The 18,881-nt window shown below is 34.7% G+C and overlaps 1 long non-coding RNA gene across 1 annotated transcript; it reads right to left on the bottom strand.

Annotated features, from left to right (window-relative positions):
- Positions 1–13,781: 13,781 nt before the first annotated feature.
- On the bottom strand, positions 13,782–18,765 carry LOC145795394 (uncharacterized). Its single transcript, XR_014336299.1, has 3 exons — positions 18,590–18,765; positions 18,243–18,318; positions 13,782–14,141 (listed from the first exon to the last, which is right to left on the bottom strand). It is a non-coding gene; the product is annotated as an uncharacterized LOC145795394 (long non-coding RNA).
- Positions 18,766–18,881: the final 116 nt, after the last annotated feature.

The following is an 18,881-nucleotide window of genomic DNA, read 5'->3' as shown; positions in this document are numbered from 1 at the left end:
TGCATTAATTGTAAATGTATTACAGGTATTACAAAAAAAAAAGTAGTATTACATTGACAAAAATGTTGTTTAAAATTGAAAGCTTTTTTGCGACCAATAAAATTTTTGTCGCAATAGGTCCTTGACAAGCTATGTTGATGTGCTAGACTTTTTGCGACTAGGATAGTTTTGGTCGCCAAAAATCGCATTTCAGTGACTATAATCGGCAGTCGCAATTGTTACCTTACATTGACTAGATTGTTCATCGCAAAATGAATTACTTTTGAGAAATTGAAATGCTTTTCGTGACCAACATGTATGGTCGCAAATGCCTACTTTTGCGACCAACTTTTGTTTAGTCGCCAAAAACCAAATTTCAGTGACTAGCATCGATGGTCGCAATTGTTATCTTTTGGCGACTAGATTTTTTGTCGCAAAATGAACTACTTTCGAGAAATTGAAATACTTTCCGTGACCAACATATATGGTGGCAAATGTCTACTTTCCGCGACCAATTTAGATTTGGTCGCCAAAAACCTTCTGTAATCGGTTTTTAGCGACTACATTGCGACCAACTTTTTTTGGTTGCTAAAAGTGTTATTTCTTGTAGTGACATGTAGAGGTATTATTGAAAAAATATATATATCATCAAACAAGCATTACCGATCACCTTCACAATCCGTTCATCGTCACAACTAGTAGTTGCGGTGCCTTAATCCCCGCTTTACAAAATAAAATATTTTTGGATCTGAGATGGTTGCCTAACGTATGAAAGCACGTTTAGCAATTTCGGATCTCAGTCAAAATCATATCTGAGTAAAGATCTGAGAGCTCATCGGTGGTAAGTCAATGATGGAGAAGAGAGGAGCAGTAATGGCTAGCATAGTGATGAACAAGAAATAAAATAGGATAACCGGCGAGAGAAGAAATGAAAGAGAGAGGATGGCTAGAAGCACCACCCTTTCCTCCCTAAAGAATAAAGAAAGAAGTTAGGATGAGAGAGAGAGAGAGAGAGAGAGAGAGAGAGAGAGTAGGGTCTCCACTGTGTTTAAGTGTAGTTTTTTGGAATACTTTCAAATCAGTTTGTGTTTGGAAAGTTATTTTTAAATTAGTTCTAAACTTTACAAATATTAAAAAGTAAAAACCATAATTGTTTTTTTATAAATTTGTAATTAATTTTCAAAACACCTCTGGCATGTAATTTTCTCTAATTTTTTTTCCCCTCTTTTCTCATTTCTCTCGAGCTTATCTCTTTCTTGTCTCGTCTTTTCTTTCTTCTTCTTTACTTTTATTTTTTTGATAAAATATAAATTACCTTTAATATACAAATCTCATTTATATAAAATTAGTAAGGTTGAAAATATATTGACCATAATTTTAAAATTATTTCTTACAAATCTGGAAAGCATATTGTCCTACTAAGCTTACATCACGCCTCATCTATACACACACACACACATATATAAAGAAAAATGAGATTTCTAATGAGAATGTCCTTGTGAATCTTAAACCTTCATACTATTTTTCTAGAATTTTTATTTTTTAAATAATTAAAAAAATCTTCTATTGACTAGTTTTTATAGAATCATTTAAAATAATAATAATTAATCTGCTTATATCTCTTTATTTATGACTTTCAAATAGAAAGTACACTAATCCATTTCAAAATTCAAATTCGAAATGGATAAGAGATTTTCAAAATATTTTAGAGAGAAAAAAATAGTTTGACTCTAATTCAAATTCTTTCATTAGATTTTTATCTTACCCAAATATATTTCACAAAAAATTAAACTTACAAGTCTCTAAACCCAACATCCATGACCACATGAAATTGGGCAAAAAGATTAGAGAAGAGAAGGAATCTTGCAGAGGAATTAAACAGATGATTGGACCAATTATGCACAATTTTTGACATCTTATATGAAAAGAAACACATGTTTGAAATCTTATGTTGTGTTTTTACTCTCTTTTTTCTTTTGCATATTTTATTTTTTATTTTTTAGTTTTAGTTTATTTGGTTTTTTTTTTTTTTTTTTTGAATCTAAGTATAATGTACAGTAAAAAAGTAGCAGTTACAACAAAAAGCTAAAAGATCAACACAAAAATGATGTTTTGCGATGCAATTGAAGTTCACACATTTTTTTTTAAGAAAAATTTTATCAAACCAGAAGAGAATTTGGAATACATTCATGAGTTTGAAGGAAGTATTTGTTCAATCCCATTTATTTTTCATTATATTTTTTCTTCAATTATATTAATGTATGTGTTCCATTATGTTGCAATAAATATAGGAGAAAGCTCAATTTAAATTCAAATATAACTAAACTTAATTATATAACACTATAACATTTTTGCTTATATATATATATATATATATATTATTTGAGATTTTCATGAGTTTAAATTTGTTTACTTGCATATATGTAGTGAGTACACTAATTAAGTAGGTTTTTAAATGATAAGTTTCTCTTTTACAATAAAAAATAGTTACATTCAATTACATTTCCTTGTTTAGGAACATGTCATTTTAATAACTTTTTGACTTTTTGACTAAAATATAAAGTAAAAGAAATTAATATGTTTGGGATGACTTTTGACTTTTTACGAAAATATGTGCAAAAAATAGAGAGAAAAAGAAAATTTTGACTTTTAGGTATAGCATGTTAGCTTTTTAATTTTTTTAGTGACTTTTTGACTTTTAAACTAAAAGATTGAGTTGCCAAACGAGATGTAATTTTTAAACAAATTGAATTCAATATGTGAATGATTTAATAAAAGTTGGATTAAATTTTTAATAAACAAAATTATTATTTAACTATGTTGTGTTGAAATTATAAACGCTAAATATATTTATAATCAAAATTTTAAAACTTAATTTAAATATATATTCAACTATGTTGTGTTGAAATTATAAACCTTAAACATATTTATAATCAAAATTTTAAAACTTAATTTAAATAAATAAGTTTTATGCATTTAGAAAAAAATCATAGGTAATAAATTTTTTCCCTCTAATTGTTGAATTTTTTATTCACATGCATAACATGTGTTACTGCAAGAGAAACATTCAAATTATGTGTGTTTTATACTTAAAACTGTATTATTTAAAATGAATTATTATATTATCATATAACACAAAATAAAAATAAAACCAACAAAGATTTTAAATAAAAAAAAAAGTGATGTTATTTTTTTTATTATTAAGTAGCTTCCGAATTTAAAAAAAAAATGCTGAAATTTATAGGTTATAAAATTAAAATAAATGATTAGATTATCATAACATAATGTAAAAATAAAACTAAGCCTCGTTTGGGAACATGCTAATTTAGTAACTTTTTGGCTATTGGCTAAAATATAAGCTAAAAAAAACTAGTATGTTTGGGATGACTTTTTGGCTTTTACGAAAAGATGTGCAAAAAGTGGAGAGAAAATAGAATCTTTGACTTTTTGGTATGCGTTGTTGGCTTTTTGGCTAATTTAGTAACTTTTTTGCTTTTTGGCTAAAAGGGAGGGTTCCCAAACGAAGCCTAACTAAGATTTTAAAAAGACAAGTGATGCTATTTTTTTATTTAGTAGTTTCAAAATACAAAAATTGTTAAAATTTATAGGTTATTGACACAAATTGTTAAAAATTATTAGTAGACACAAAATAATTTTTATAATAAAGATATCATAAATGCTTATTTTTTAACTACACAAAATTTAAATTTAAAAAATTATAAGTGACATTTAACTTTTATCTAATTTTTAACTCACTAAACCCCAATTCTTATTTTTGAGATTTTTTTTCCCAAAATTTAAAAAATTATAGGTGACATTTCACTCTTATCTAATTTTGAAACTACTACCCTCTTTTGTTTTTCAATTATTAGAGTTATATTAGATTTTTTTTTCAATTTTATTTATGTTTTTTAATCTTCATTTGATGTTTACTGAATTTTTCTATACCTCATTTTTCTAGAATTTATTTAATTTTCTCTTTCTATATTCTTATAGTTTATCTTCAAATTTAAACTTGATTTTTTTTTTTTTATATCTTTATCTTATATTTACAGAATCCACTATTGCTTTTGATTTTCAATTAAGTTTATTCTTTTTCAAGAATTTATTTAATTTTTTTCTTTCTATATTCTTATAGTTTATCTTCAAATATAAATTTAATTTTTTTTTAATTTTTATCTTATATTTAAAAAAAAAATTACACTTACTCTTCCTTTTTAATTGAGTTTATCCGATTGAGTGTATTATCAAAAAATTGAATTAGCCATGCATATCTATATAAACATAGTGAAATCACTCAAATATATTATTTAAATACCTGTCTTAATTAATATCATAATATTTAATTGATTTTAACATGTTTAATATTGTTTACCACATTCTGTTAGTTGCCCACATATAAGACGGGGATATGGTAGTTATTTTTATACGAATGGTATCTCCTAAATAAAATTATTAAATTATAGGATATAATTAACAATTGGAGTGCTCGAAGATCTCAGATATGGATATATTAATACCCCCCAAGCACGTACACTTCCAATATATAAATATGACTTGTGCATGTCTATAAAACCAATCTCTCAACACCTTTAATTCTCAACATCTCTAAAAATTCTATGTGATTCAATTCATTTCTTAATCAATGAAAAATCAAAATCAAAAAGTAGTAATGGGCTTCCCACCAAATTCCTTCCCGTCTGCCAACGATTTCAAATCCGAATAGAAGACTCGCAATATCGGGATTTGTTGCATCATGGTTGTAATAATACCCACCATTGTTGGCCTTCTCGTCTTCGCAGTTGTTTCGCCCTCGAACAATCATCCGCCAAAGCTTCAGGTGACCTCGGTCTCAATCTTTTCATTCAATGTTTACCAGTAGGTCGAGCTAGATTGAAAATATAAATTTCAAGTACAACCCATTAATATATCGGACTGAAAATGTTAGCCCAGTCCAGTCCTATGGGTTAAAACAAACTTCTCAAATCCTTAAAAAAATATGGTCAGGTTGAGCGGGCTGGGTGAGCGAACGGGCGGATGCCCACCCCTAATGGCAAGGGGCGTGTGTGGTGGACCACATTTGGTCTTCTCTCCTAATAAAACTTGGCGGGGCTTTTGGAGCTGACACTTGTAGAAGAACGGTCTAGTAAACCATGTCCCAGAGGAAACTGTAGGTCCAAAAAAGCATTTAATTGATTTAAAGAGTTGCCACCCGGTTACATGTCTCGGGAAACTTTATATATGAACCTCCAAGGATAAACATTAGTTCCATCATTACCAATTGAAAATGAGTTCGGGAGCCAGTTATATTACTAATTATGAAGGTATTAAGTACCCATTTAACTTAACCATGTGATTAGTCTCTAGTTAGCATGAATTTTTCTTTATAAACTAAAAATAAACTTACACATGCATTTACAAGATGTAAGCAAAAAGGCAAATAATCAAGGGAAAATTAGTCTAGGGTCCCTCTCCCACTTTTCATAATGGAAGAGATTCACAAAATTATTTTTTGATGCCTAAGGTCCCTAAACATATATCAGAGAAATTTGACTCTTTGTCCCTAAACTATCGAAGGTCGTTTGTGTCCCCAAACCAACATAAACCTGAAGGTCATTTGCGATCAAAGCATCGAACACAAAGAGAGAGATTTTGATTCACAAATCCTAACCTAAATTTTTTTTTGGTTTTGGGAAGGAGGAGAGAGAAAGAGAGATGGGTTCTGAAGGGAACAAGATCAGCGACAGCACGAGCTTCCAATCATCGGAGACAAAGCTCTGCGCCAATGAGTGTGGCTTCTTCGGCGTAGCGGCGACGATGAACTTGTGCTTCAAGTGCTACAGAGACTTCCGGATCACAGGGCATCGTCTGGGTTAGAGTCTGCAACAGTGGTCTCCGGATTAGGCTCTTACAACTCTGCTCCTGAAACCGATGCAAGGTTAATTGTTGAGACAATTCAGAAGTGGAATATTTGTCAGAAACAGAATCAGAGAGAGCGAGAAGATAATATTGACATGTATGGTGAACAACCCAAATTGCCATTATCCAGTACATGGTGGTTTTATGGCAACTGTTGTTTGGTTTTATTCCTTGATATCTCAATCTTATGTAAATGTACTGAAGTTCAGATCAGCCATTTATTCAGTTAGGTGCAGCACTTGAGTTGTTGCTATTTCACAAGCAGCTCAGGTAATGCTTGCTCTAGTCACAGGCCGAGTATGTAAGCAAATCATATTGAATTTTCTCCGGATTGTGTGATTTTTCTCTTGATGTGTGAAATTTCTCTGGACTATGAATTTTTTCCAGATGTGTGAATTTTCTCTGAACTGTGAATTTTCTCTGGACATATGAATTTTCTCTGTGCCGACTTGCAGTTCATAGTTTTCACACCTGTGTTGACAGGTAACAAAAATACCGAGCAGAGAAAACCTAAAAACTAAGAAGGTGTCCAATAGAAACCCATATTCATGTTTCTTTTATATACATATATATCCAAAAATTCAAGCCTTGTATTTTTGTTAATATAATACAAAAACATTTAACCAGTTCAGCTTGTCAAGATTTTTAATTTTCTCTGGTAAAGGATTTGAATTTTCTCTGGTTTCACAAAGAAAGGATCCTATACAAAAACAAACAATTTTGTTCAGATAAATTTCAATTTTATCTAGAGAGAAGGGAAATTTCTCTGGAGAGTGGATCAGAGAAATTGGTGAAGTCAATTTTCTCTGGGTTTGGGAAGTCCAGAATTTATCAATTTTCTCTGGTATGAAAATTGGTCAAACTGAACCCAGAGAAATTTGAATTTTCTCTGGGTTGAACCCAGAGAAATTCTTTGGGAGTCCAGAATTTCTCTAGATGAAATTTCTCTGGACTAATTTTCTCTAGATCAACTTGAGGGACCTTAGATATTATGAAAATATTAGATGTCCTTTATGCTATAAAATCTTAATACGAGGGACCTTAAAAAAAAACCCCAATAATCAAAGCAATAAAAATAATTATTACTCAATGACAAGAAAGGAAGAGGAGAAAAAAATCAAGACAAATCTTTTAGTTCAATAATGTAATGAAAAGAAAGATAATTAAGTAAACTTCCTAAATAACACAATAAATATGCAGAAAAAATGTAACATGAAATCTTAATTTTAAAGGAAGATCCTATCATGTTTCTAACTGTGCAAACTACACTAATATGCTGGAAATTAAATAAAAAATAACAACAAAAGGATCAATGAGCAGGGGGATAATAGAACAGTTGATGGAGAGGTGATTACTTCAGGCTTCATGAGAAGTTTAAGTGGGCCTACTCGGTACACACCTGGGTTGAATCTTGAAGTGGTTCTTAACATGGCCCATGAACAGACTTGTGATATGGGCCATGCTAGTGTGCTGCTGTACAGCCCAACTGTTCGGATCCAAACCAGGATATCAGTAACTTATTGTACCAAGCCCAAAATGTAGAGAACAAACAGACATATCAGAAGGGCTCACGAGAAGAAGCATCAAATTCTTATCAAATCAGAAAAGCTACCAGAAAGGAAAAAGCAAAAGGGGTTTCAGGTCACTATTTCGACCAGAAGGGCAGTCTTCAGTTTGGAAAAAATAGGAAAGAAATGTCGATGAGCTTAAAGAAAGGGGCTGTTTTCAGGTCAGCAGTAGCAGCAATTTCACTCTCCATGTCAAGTGAGTCAAGAAGGAGAGTCCTTAATGAGGCTGAAACAAATGTGCAGCTCAGCAAGGTCCTTAGGATGGACGGCAATGGACAGGAAGAGGAGATTATAAGCAAACTTAATGAAGCTCAAACAAACCTGCAGCTCAGTAGGGTCCTTGGGTTGGACAGCAAAGGTAAAGAGAATGAGATTATAAGCAAATTAATGGAGTGGGAAGAGAGAGATATTGTAAAGCTGAAGGAGAGGGAGGGCAATGCTAACTGAATAACATCCCTAGGAGGTATAAGGAGTTATGGACATTTTGTAATGAAGCTCTTATCTTGGAATGTGAGGGGATTGGGAAAGCCAATTAAAAAGAGGAGGATAAAAAAGGTGCTCCTTGACAATAAAGTTGACATGGTGTTGCTGCAAGAGACTAAGAAATCTGTGAGTAATGAAAAGTTAGCTAGGTCAATTTGGGCAGGAGAGATGATGGATTTTATGGCTGTGGACTCAGCAGGAGCTACTGGAGGTTTACTTTCTGTATGGAATCCAGAAGTGTTTCAAATTAAAGATTGTTGCTGCAATAAAAATTTCATTCTCCTATCAGGTACGCTTTATCATATTTTTCAGTGTGTGGTGGTGAATGTATATGGTCCTAATGATGCAATTAAAAGGAAGGAGGTGTGAGATATCCAGTTAAATATGAAATCAGTATTTCCAAATCCTTGGTGTGTAGGGGGGGATATCAATGAGATCCAAAGAATATCAGAAAGAAAAAGGGTGCTCTAGAATGGATAGGGGGATGAGAGAATTCAAAGCAATGATTGACCAATTAGAGCTCATTGACTTACCAATGTTCGGGAGAAATTTCACCTGGGGTAATTCTCAGGATGGGGAAAGATGGAGTAGATTAGACAGATTTCTCCTTAACACAGACTAGATGTGTAATTTTAACTTCAAATTGTGGGGTCTCCCTAGAAGGTTTTCAGATCATAGCCCTATCCTACTGATGGAAGATGAGAGGGACTGGGGCCCTAGACCCTTCAAATTCATTAATGCATGGCTTCTTCATCCAAGCTTTATGAAGGTAGTTCAAAAATGTTGGTGAGAAACAATGATAGATGGTTGGGCAAGGTTTAAGTTCTTGAATAAATTGAAAGCTTTAAAAGCTACATTAAAGTAGTGGAATAATGAGGTCTTTGGTCATGTTGAATTCAAGCAGAAACAAGTTGAAGAGGAATTACATACTTTGGACTTACGGGCTGAAGAAGGGTCATTATCATCATCATAGGCTGCTAGAAGGAGGGAGGCTAAAGGGGAAGCATGGCAACTAAGCAAAATGGTGGAGTGGGTGTGGTTGCAGAAATCAAGGCCGAATTGGGCAATTAAAAGTGATAGAAATACAAAATTTTTCCACATTATGGCTTGTAGTAGGAAGAACAGGAATGCCTTATGTTCTATTGTGATTAATGGTTCTGCGGTAGAGAATCCTCAAGATGTTAGGGCTAAAGTGAAAAATCATTTTCTTAACCACTTCTCAGATTCTTGGTGTAGCAGACCAGGGCTGCTAGGTCCTTTTAACACCATTGGAGAAGATCAAAGCTCTAAATTTTTGGAATCAGTTTTTTCAGAATCTGAAGTGAAGTCAGCAATTAGGAATTGTGGAGGTAATAAGTCTCCTGGTCCAGATGGATTTAATTTTAACATGTTTCAGAGATGTTGGAATATTATTAAGGGTGATGTTCTCCAATTTATGACTGAATTTCACCAGAATGGGAAGTTGGTTCGAGGTCTTAACAGCTCTTTTATAGCTTTGATTCCAAAAAATGATATTCCCTCTAGCCTTGCAGAGTATAGGCCCATCAGTCTTATTAGTTCCTTGTATAAGATCCTTGCAAAGGTACTTTCCAATAGGATGAAGAAAGTAATGCCTAGAATAATTAGTGCCTTCATTGGGGGAAGAAATATTTTGGATGGGATATTGATTGCAAATGAGGTTGTTGATGGGTGGAAGAAGGACAAAAGAAAGGGGGTAATATTGAAGCTTGATTTTGAAAAAGCATATGATTCAATAAATTGGGAATTTTTATTCTCAATGCTATCCAACTTTGGGTTTGGGGCTAAGTGGGTGAGCTGGATAAAAGAATGTGTAACTTCAACAAGCATTTCTATTTTGGTGAATGGTTCTCCAACTTCTAAATTTAAACCTCAGAGAGGGCTCAAACAAAGAGACCCGTTATCACATTTTCTATTTAATATAATGGCAGAAGGTCTTAATATATTGTTGGAAAGGGCAAAACAGCTGGGTTTGATCAAGGGTGCAATTGTGGGTTCTGACCTTAGGATCACGCACTTGCAATTTGCTGATGATACTATATTGTTCTGTGAAGCTAAATGGGAGGAGGTATTAATGATCAAGAGAATATTGAGATGCTTTGAAATTTTGTCGGGCCTGCAAATCAACTACTATAAAAGTGTGGTGTGTGGGGTGGGTATAACGTCAACTCTATGTCAAGAGTTTGCTTCTAAATTACACTGCATTTATCAAAAACTACCTCTGAAATACTTGGGAATGCCTTTGAGAGCCAGCCCTAGTAGAAAGTTGACTTGGCAGCCTATGATTGAAAAGTTTAAATTAAGGCTTGCCTCATGGAAAAGAAGGTACCTCTCTTTTGCAGGTAGATTAACACTTATAAAAACTGTGCTGTCTAGTTTGCCTATCTATTATCTTTATCTGTTTAAGATGCCTACAGGAGTAGCAAAGGAGATTGCTAAAATCCAATCAACTTTTCTTTGGGGAGGCTCGAACTTTAGAAGGAAAATTCATTTGGTTAAATGGGGAGAGGTTACTCTTAGTAAAAGTCATGGAGGGCTGGGTGTGAAAAGAACTGACCTAATGAATGTATGTTTACTATTAAAATGGTGGTGGAGGTTTGGGGCAGAAGAGAAATCCCTGTGGAAGAATGTGATTTGCAAAAAATACTATGGATCTACTGATGTGTGGTCACCTGCATTTGTAAGAGGTGGAAGGATGTCTAAAATATAGGAAGACATTGTGGGAATTGTAGTATCTAAACCTGAAGTGCTGGGCTTTTTTCATTCGAATACTACAATTGAACTTAGGGATGGCTTGAGGGCAAATTTTTGGCTTGATAATTGGGCTGGTTCAGTTTGCTTGAAGGATATGTTCCCTAGACTCTTTTTATTGGCTCCGAACAAATCTAAATCTGTGTCTACAGTGAGAGCTAGAGTTGGTCAACATGATTGGTATCCATTGTTTCGAAGGAGTTTATTGTATGGGAAATGGAGGAATTAGATAGATTGAAGGGGATGTTGCTTAATGCATCTGAGTTAAGGGTGAATGTCACTGATAAACTGAAATGGATAGCGAATCCTTCAGGAGTCTTTTCTGTCTCATCAGCATACCATTGGTGCGAATCCTCCTTGGGTTCTACTTTCAAGATAATAGAGTGCATCTGGAAGAATATGGCACCCCCAAAAGTCCAATTCTTTGGCTGGCTTGCTTGGAAGAGAAGGATTAAGACTTCGAATTATCTTCACAGGATGGGGATTCTGGAGAATTATACTAGTTTACATTATGTGTTCTGCAATGAGGAGGAGGAAACATACAATCATGTACTCTTGCATTGCTCTTTTGTTTGGTTAGTATGGTCCAAAATTATGAGATGGTGAGGTATTCAATGGGTGATATCAAAATCAGTGGATGAGCTACTTCTTTGGTGGTCATGATCAAAGTTCAAAAAATTAGAGAAGAAGATTTGGAGAATCATTTCGTTTGCGGTGTTTTGGTCAGTATGGAAGTTAAGGAATGATTGTATTTTCAACAATGCCCAACCTAGCTTGAAGAAACTCTGTGAATTGATCAAAATGAGAATTACAATATGGTTCAAAGCATCATGCACAGGTGTGCCCCTCTCAATAAATGACATTATATTTAATCTACATCAGCTCAAATTTTGCTACATGTGATATATGCTAATTTATCAATTCTGGTTTGGTTACTGATATCTGTTATCAATCTTGTTGCTGATATCTGTTAATTGGGTTTGGGGTGGACTGCTCCTGGGTGTTTTTGCCACTGCTGCAAAGTGTTTTTGCCACTGATAATCTGCATCAGCTCAGATTTTGCTACAGGTGATATCTGCTAATTTATCAATTCTGGTATCAATCCTGCTGCTGATATCTATTAATTTGGGTTTGGGGTGGACTGCTGCTGGGTTTTTTTACCACTGCTACAGAGTGTTTTGCTGCTTCAGGAGCATTGGTTTTTGCTTGGTTCTGGTTTGAAGTGTGGGCTTTTGCCACAGCTGTAGAGTTGCTATTGTTCTTGTTCAATTTTGTTGTTGCTGTTGTTTAATGGGTGAAGATTGATGTCTAGGAGGAAGTGTGTTTCTTCTTAAGGAAGCTCAACCCAATTTTAAGCTCAACCCAACTTTACTGCTGTGATGATAATGTTGTTTACTGGGGGAAGATTATTGCTTCAAAAGGGTGTCTTGTGTTGGGTGTTTTGTTTTGGGGTTTTTCCTGTTTTGCTCTGTATGTTGGTTACTCACAAACTTCGACCTTGGAGTTAGTGCTAGCAGATGATTTGGTGGGTTTCTTGGTGCCAACCTGGTTGGGATCTTGAGGTTCCATTATGATGCTTTTTGCACCCTCCTCTTAATTGATGTAATTTTCATACTTCGTATGTTTTCCATCAATAAACTTCTTTTTTGCTGATAAAAAAAAAAAAAAAAAACACAGTGAGCAAATCATGGCTATAAAACACAAATTAAAGGAAAATATGGATGGGCCTATCTAAAGAGGAAACTCATGGCATGTTTCATGGGCATATGATACAAGTTGGAGTTTAAAACTGTAATTTCTCGCAGCTATTTCATGCTCAAACAGTAGGGGTGTATTTGGTAACGTTTACGTTTTCAGTTTATATTTACAAAAATTTTATAAACTGATTTTTATTTATTTTTTGTTTATTTTTAGAAAAATATAAACTATAAACGTGTTTGGTAATTGACAAGATATTTAAAAAAATTCAAAAATATAAAAAAGAGTGAAAAATGGCAAGTGGTGGCAAGTGGCGGCGAAAGACGGTGGTGGAAAGTGGTGACGGTGGGTGGTGGGTAGCTGGTGGTGGTGGGTGGTAGCGAGTGGGTGGGTGGGTGGTAGCGAGTGGGTGGTGGTGGTGGTGGTGGCGGGTGGTGAATGGTGGTGGTAGGTGGGTGGCGGATGGCGGGTGGTGGCAGGTGGGTGGTGGTGGCGGGTAGGTGACGGGTGGTGATGGGTGGGTGGGTGACGGTGGCGGGTGGTGGGTGGTAGTGAGTGGGTGGTGGTGGCGGGTGGTGGTAATGGTGGGTGGGTGGGTGACGGTGGCAGGTAGTGAGTGGTAGCGAGTGGGTGGTAGTAGTGATGGTGGTGGTGGTGGTGGGTGGTGGGTGGTGGTGGCAGGTGGGTGGCAGATGGCGGGTGGTAGTGGGTGGTGGCGGGTGGTGGTGGTGGTGGGTGGGTGGGTGGGTGACGGTGGCGGTGGTAGGTGGTGGTGGCGGGTGGGTGGTAGGTGGCTGGCGATGGTGGGTGGCTGGTGGTAGATGGTGGTGGCAGTTGAGTGGTGAGTGGTGGTGGCAAGTAGACGGCGGATGGTGGTGGCGGGTTGATGGCAGGTAGGTGGTGGTGGTGGTGGTGGCGGCGAGGGATGGGTGGTGGTGGCGAGTGGGTGGGTGGTGGGTGGTGGCTGGTGGTGGCGGGTGGTGGCTGGTGGTGGTAGGTGGGTGGTGAGTAGTGGTGGCAGGTGGTGGTGGGTGGTAGTGGCGGAAGACGGTAGTGGAAAATGGTGGCGGGTGGTGGCTAGTGTTGGGTGGTAAAAAAAAAAAAAACTCAAAACGAAAACACATTTTTTGTGTTTTCATTTTTTGGCCAAATTTATAAACTGAGACCACTGATTTATAAATCAAAAATTTTACCAAGCAAGTTTTTATTTGAGTTTTTTAATTTTTTGTAAATATAAACAAAAAACTAAAAACGTAAGTGTTACCAAACGACACCTAGGTATTCCAATGCTAAAAATCAAAGAAAACGTTGTGACATGCAATTCAAAACTTAACTACTTACAAACTAAAGAAATGCGAAAAGGAAAAGCAAAATTCATATTTTTATGACAATCTAATGAACTTTAACATGGAAAATCTGTATTCTACCTCAAAGATACAAATCTTACATACACAAACACTTAAAAGGCAATAAATGTGATTTTCTTGAATAACATATGAGAAAGGATTATTCTAAGCATTCATAATTATGCAATGACTATACCCACAAGCACGTAGCTTAGCTGGTAAGGGGCTATGCTAGCTTAACCAATATCTTGGGTTCGAGACTTGGGAACGCAGCTGTGTTAAAAACTTGTTGGGAGAGCTTTGCCGCTCTTGTGGTCCTACCCGGCTCGAACCGGATTAGTCGGGGTCCTGTGGACTTCCGGATACTGGTGGTTTAGACCTAAAAAAAAAAATTATGCAATGACTATATTATGGCTAGCTAAGCATGAAAAACCACTACATTTGTATTAAAATTTATCACTACATGATTAAGAGTCAAAACATGCTTTTTCAAGCAACTATCTATGCATTTGGTTAAAGAAATAAACGACAAAGTTAATAAAAACTAGGAAAACAGCAAGTAATACCTATAGAAGCGTGATTGAAATAGCAACAAAGCCGCCACCCTTGTCCTCCTTCAGTTATGACTCTTTACTTAAATATGACTAGCTTGATTTGAAGACTTGAACAAGATTTTCAATGTTTGAGAGATGGAGAGTGTTTAGGTACTGATTTAGGAGCTTCGAGATAGATGATTTCAAAGGTTTTAGAAGATATTTACACTAGACTTTAGCAAAATGAAGAGAATTGAGATCTCCTTACCTCACCAATACTTAGCTCTAGTGTTTCTCAAAGTTTTCTCTATGATTCCACTATCCTCCCAACTAAAAAGAGGCCTCTATTTATAGAGTCAAAGGTCTAAGAGGGTGGGGAAAGTCAACTAGACAAATCTTGGACCAATGTGCAAGGACATGCAAGTACAGTTGCAGAATAGCACACACCAGTCACGATATAGTGCCTATCATATCATTATATGACACCAGCCATTTTGTGTCGACATGATATGGAGCATGCCATATCACATTATAGCACATGCCATATCGTGACAGTACAACACGCGCCATGTCATAAAGCATAACCGAAACTCAGTGTAGCATACAGAACTTAGTGCGGTATGTGCCGTGCTTAGTCTAGTTTGCACCATGTTGGTCAAAACTAAGTATACGAGCATCATTCTAAGGAAAACTCGTGACTTTTGGGCTTTGTTCTGTATTTTGAGCTTCTAAGGGTCAAAAATGAAATTTTTAGTCTTTGAGAGATTAAAAAAAAAGGGTTGGGAAAGGGTGTTCAAGCCTTCTTCAAGTGAAATCATCTTTTTTGGGCCATCAAAAATGTGATCTTTCTTGATCTCTTCATTGGGAATACAACAAAGGTATCCAAGAATTATAACAGGTCCAAATGGAGAGCGTATATATAGCAAAATGTCCATTCGCTGGATTTTGCATAAATTGACAAGTATGATTAATTGCAAAAACTAAATTTCACCTTGTAATTATTAAGTACTACAAAGCACTAAGCAAACATCCATTTTTTTCGATCGGCAAAATAAAATTTACTGATGAATAATGTAGTACAAGAAGTACAACAAATTACATCAATAAGTTTAAGAAAAAAATATAATTGCTTAAGAAGCACATTCCAACTAAGTTAGAATATGCCCCAAGCAAATCAAGTAAGAATCCCAAACCAAGCTAAACAAAGTTGGCAAGACAACACTACCAAAACATTAAAACGAATACACCCAAAAACACAGCTACACGCCTAAATTCAAGACTTCTACAACTAACCAGAGCAATAGAACACCAACATACTAAACTCAAGATGAGCACCAAAAGGCCTCAATGGAGCAGTCCACTGAAAAAAAGAGGCAATAATAACAGAGCAATTGTCTAGCAAAGTCTTCTAATATGGACAAGTCCTTCTAAAATAATCTCTCAAGTTTGAAGCTTCCATGCCTAACTCTATTACTTCCTAATTAATAAAAGCCATGACACTTAAAAAAAGAAAAATACCTCTTCACTCATAAAATCCCAACATCATAAAATCAAATTTAAGCAAAACCACTCTTAGCAGATTCATCAACGAGGAGAGCCAAGCACTAATAAGAAAGACATCTACGAAGGCTCCAAATGATGAACATAATACTATCAAGGCAAAAATTGAAAATAAGAACTGGTGGAGCCTAGTCTATTACTCCACATAGTGCTTGTGAATATTCTTCCAATCTTGGGTAGAACAAAAATGACCATTTCATCAATGAATTATCTAAAAACCAATTATGCCTTAGATACATCTTAGACAACCATTCCTATCTCCAACTATGAAGACTTCAAATAAATTCTTTCCCAAGATCCAAGGGGCAGAAGAACATTTGATAAAGAGCACTGAGCTGAGACCAATTGAAAGCACTGAGTTTCACCAATTGGCCCATCGAAGTTCACCAAAACACAAAGGGAACCTTCGTGCAAGATGAAGTTTCTAAGAAATAAATTCCTTTGCAGAATAAAAGAGCCTTCGGCCTAAATTGAATGTAGACCATCAAATAGATCAACCTTTTACTAAATTTCTGTACAAATTCATCTTTTCTCAGAACAATCTTTTGGGAGAACACTATAACTAATTTCTTGGACATCACAAGCTTCCTAATTAATTTCCTTAGACCTCTCACCTTCCACGAAGGATAGTTGAGAATATGGCATTGAAGCACCAATATGAGAAAAGGGCATGACAGATATGAGTGAGGAATAAGGCTTGCACTCAACCATGCCAGTCTTGGCGAGAAGTCGTTGATATTTTCCAACTCTTTTATAGGAAACAAAAAGTGCATGTGAGTGACTAAAGAAGCAATATAGACTGAATCATTGCCAATGATGAGTATATCATCAACGTAAATGAGCATGATAATAATTGTAGTGGAAGTCTTTTGAATAAAAAGAGAAGAATCATGGTGGCTGTTTTTTAAACCATTGGAAAGAAGGAAAGAAGAAAAAATTGAAAACCAATCTTTAGGGGACTGTTTGAGTCCATAGATGGCTTTGGTTAGCTTGTACATAAGATAAGGATGAGCTTAATCAACAAAGCCCTGAGGCTAAGACATGTAAACGTCCTCTTCCAAAATACCATGAAGAGGCATTGGAAATGTTCAATTGCTTAATTTTCCACTGAAACTAAAAAGCCAAGCAAAAAGAATCAGATAGTAGGTTGCTTAGAAACAAGACTAAAGGTATCATGATAATTATTGTCTTCCTCTTAAAGATACATTTTAGCTACTAGTCTAGTCTTATGCCTGGAAGAAGATTAGACCTGAAAACTAGAGGAGATGAAGCCTGAGCTATATGAAATTGAAAAAAAATGGAAGAAATAATTGTAGAAAAAATAAGAAGACAATAAGGGTAGAGAGGGGAACATGGGAGAGGAAGACCAAAAGGTCTGCCGCTACTCCACAAAAGGAAAAGAAGAGCAAGAACTGGCCAAGGGAAAATGAAGTTAGGGCTCATTTTGTAATACCATAAACAAGTTGTTTATTAGTTTATTAGTTTATTAGTTTATTTAAGTCATATCATCTCTCTACTTTTTTACACGTATTTTCGTAATAAATATAAAAACCAACTTATAAGCCATACCCAAAACAACCCTTAGACATATAAACCTTGCTAGTGGCAGGGTCTAAATACCTATAACCTTTAACAGATAGCATCTGCAATAAATGTTCTAAAAAGGATTCATTTCAATTGATTCAATATTAATATAGATTATAGGGATGAGGCTATCTTGTATAGAGCTACTAAAGTTAGTTATAGAACTCACTAACTAGGATTAATCTAACTCTTTAACTATTTAGCTTAACCAACTTTAGTTGTAACTCATTTGGTATTTCTATTACAACAGTTTTTGTTTCACTGATTTTGTTAACTATCAAAGCTCTCCTTGATGTCTAACAATGGTTTGTTGTGAATACTGTGTAAGCTCTTGTAGCTTATTAGTTACCAAGTAGTATACAAAAGGATACTGAAAATATGAAATTCCTTGTTGAAGAAAACAAATAGACAAAGGTTTCAGTTTAAATGGATATGCTAGATGATATTGTGGAATCTTAACTGCACATACGAATTGTTGTTACAATTATTACGAACAATTTGTAAAAACTTATGACTATTAATCATTGTTAATTTATTATTATTATTATTTTGGTGATAGCAATGTTTTGAAAACCGGACCGCTGAGTGAACCGAAAAAGCGACCAGGTGAACAGGTCACCGGTTCAACCATCGGGTCGAAGTAGTCAAACCATGACATCATAATTACATCATAAATATATTTTCAAATATATATATTAAAAATATAAATATAAAAATGAAAAAAAATTAAATTCAATAAAATAATAGAATTTTCAAATATCACTCACAATGAAATTGTAATTTGCAATAATAATGTGACATACCTTGTTTTTATTCGTTGAAGACCTTTCTCTAAACAGGTTGTGCAACACGTTTGACAAACACAAATCACTGCACAATCTACAAATATATCAAAGTTAAAAAATAGAACATATTATAAATACAATCATAATAATGAAAGTAATAAAAATATTATACTAAAAGCAATTAATATTACCTATTTGTCAAATAAAACACAAACATAAACCAAGCATAGAGATAAGATCTATAGTTCCAAATCTTAAAACACACTAATGATCATCCATCATTCCTAAATGAAAGTAGATAAATAAATATAAAACAAAAGTTCAAAACCAATCTACTACAAACACATCATGCCATAAAACATTACTTTTTTGCCTAATCCCATTGAAAGCCCTCCATTAGCCAAGCATCGTAATCCTCATTTTCATTGTTGTCCGTGCCAACTTCACCACTTTTGAGCATTAGATCTATCATTCATGTTGACATCACCAAATGATCCAAGGTCAATATCATCTCGAACCTCTAAGACCACATCATCCTTGTCATCTTCTATGATAATTACAACAAAATTAATAAGTAATCAATTTAATAATAACAAAAACATTGTTATATAATAAAGAAATAATTAATTACTAACTATCACCGAGACCAAGCATTTG

This window comes from Camellia sinensis, chromosome 7, assembly GCF_055761805.1.
Source record: "Camellia sinensis isolate YWXY chromosome 7, ASM5576180v1, whole genome shotgun sequence".
In the NCBI taxonomy this organism is placed as follows: domain Eukaryota; kingdom Viridiplantae; phylum Streptophyta; class Magnoliopsida; order Ericales; family Theaceae; genus Camellia; species Camellia sinensis.
The sequence above is the reverse complement of the archived record's forward strand: the minus strand, read 5'-3'. Positions and strand labels throughout refer to the sequence as shown.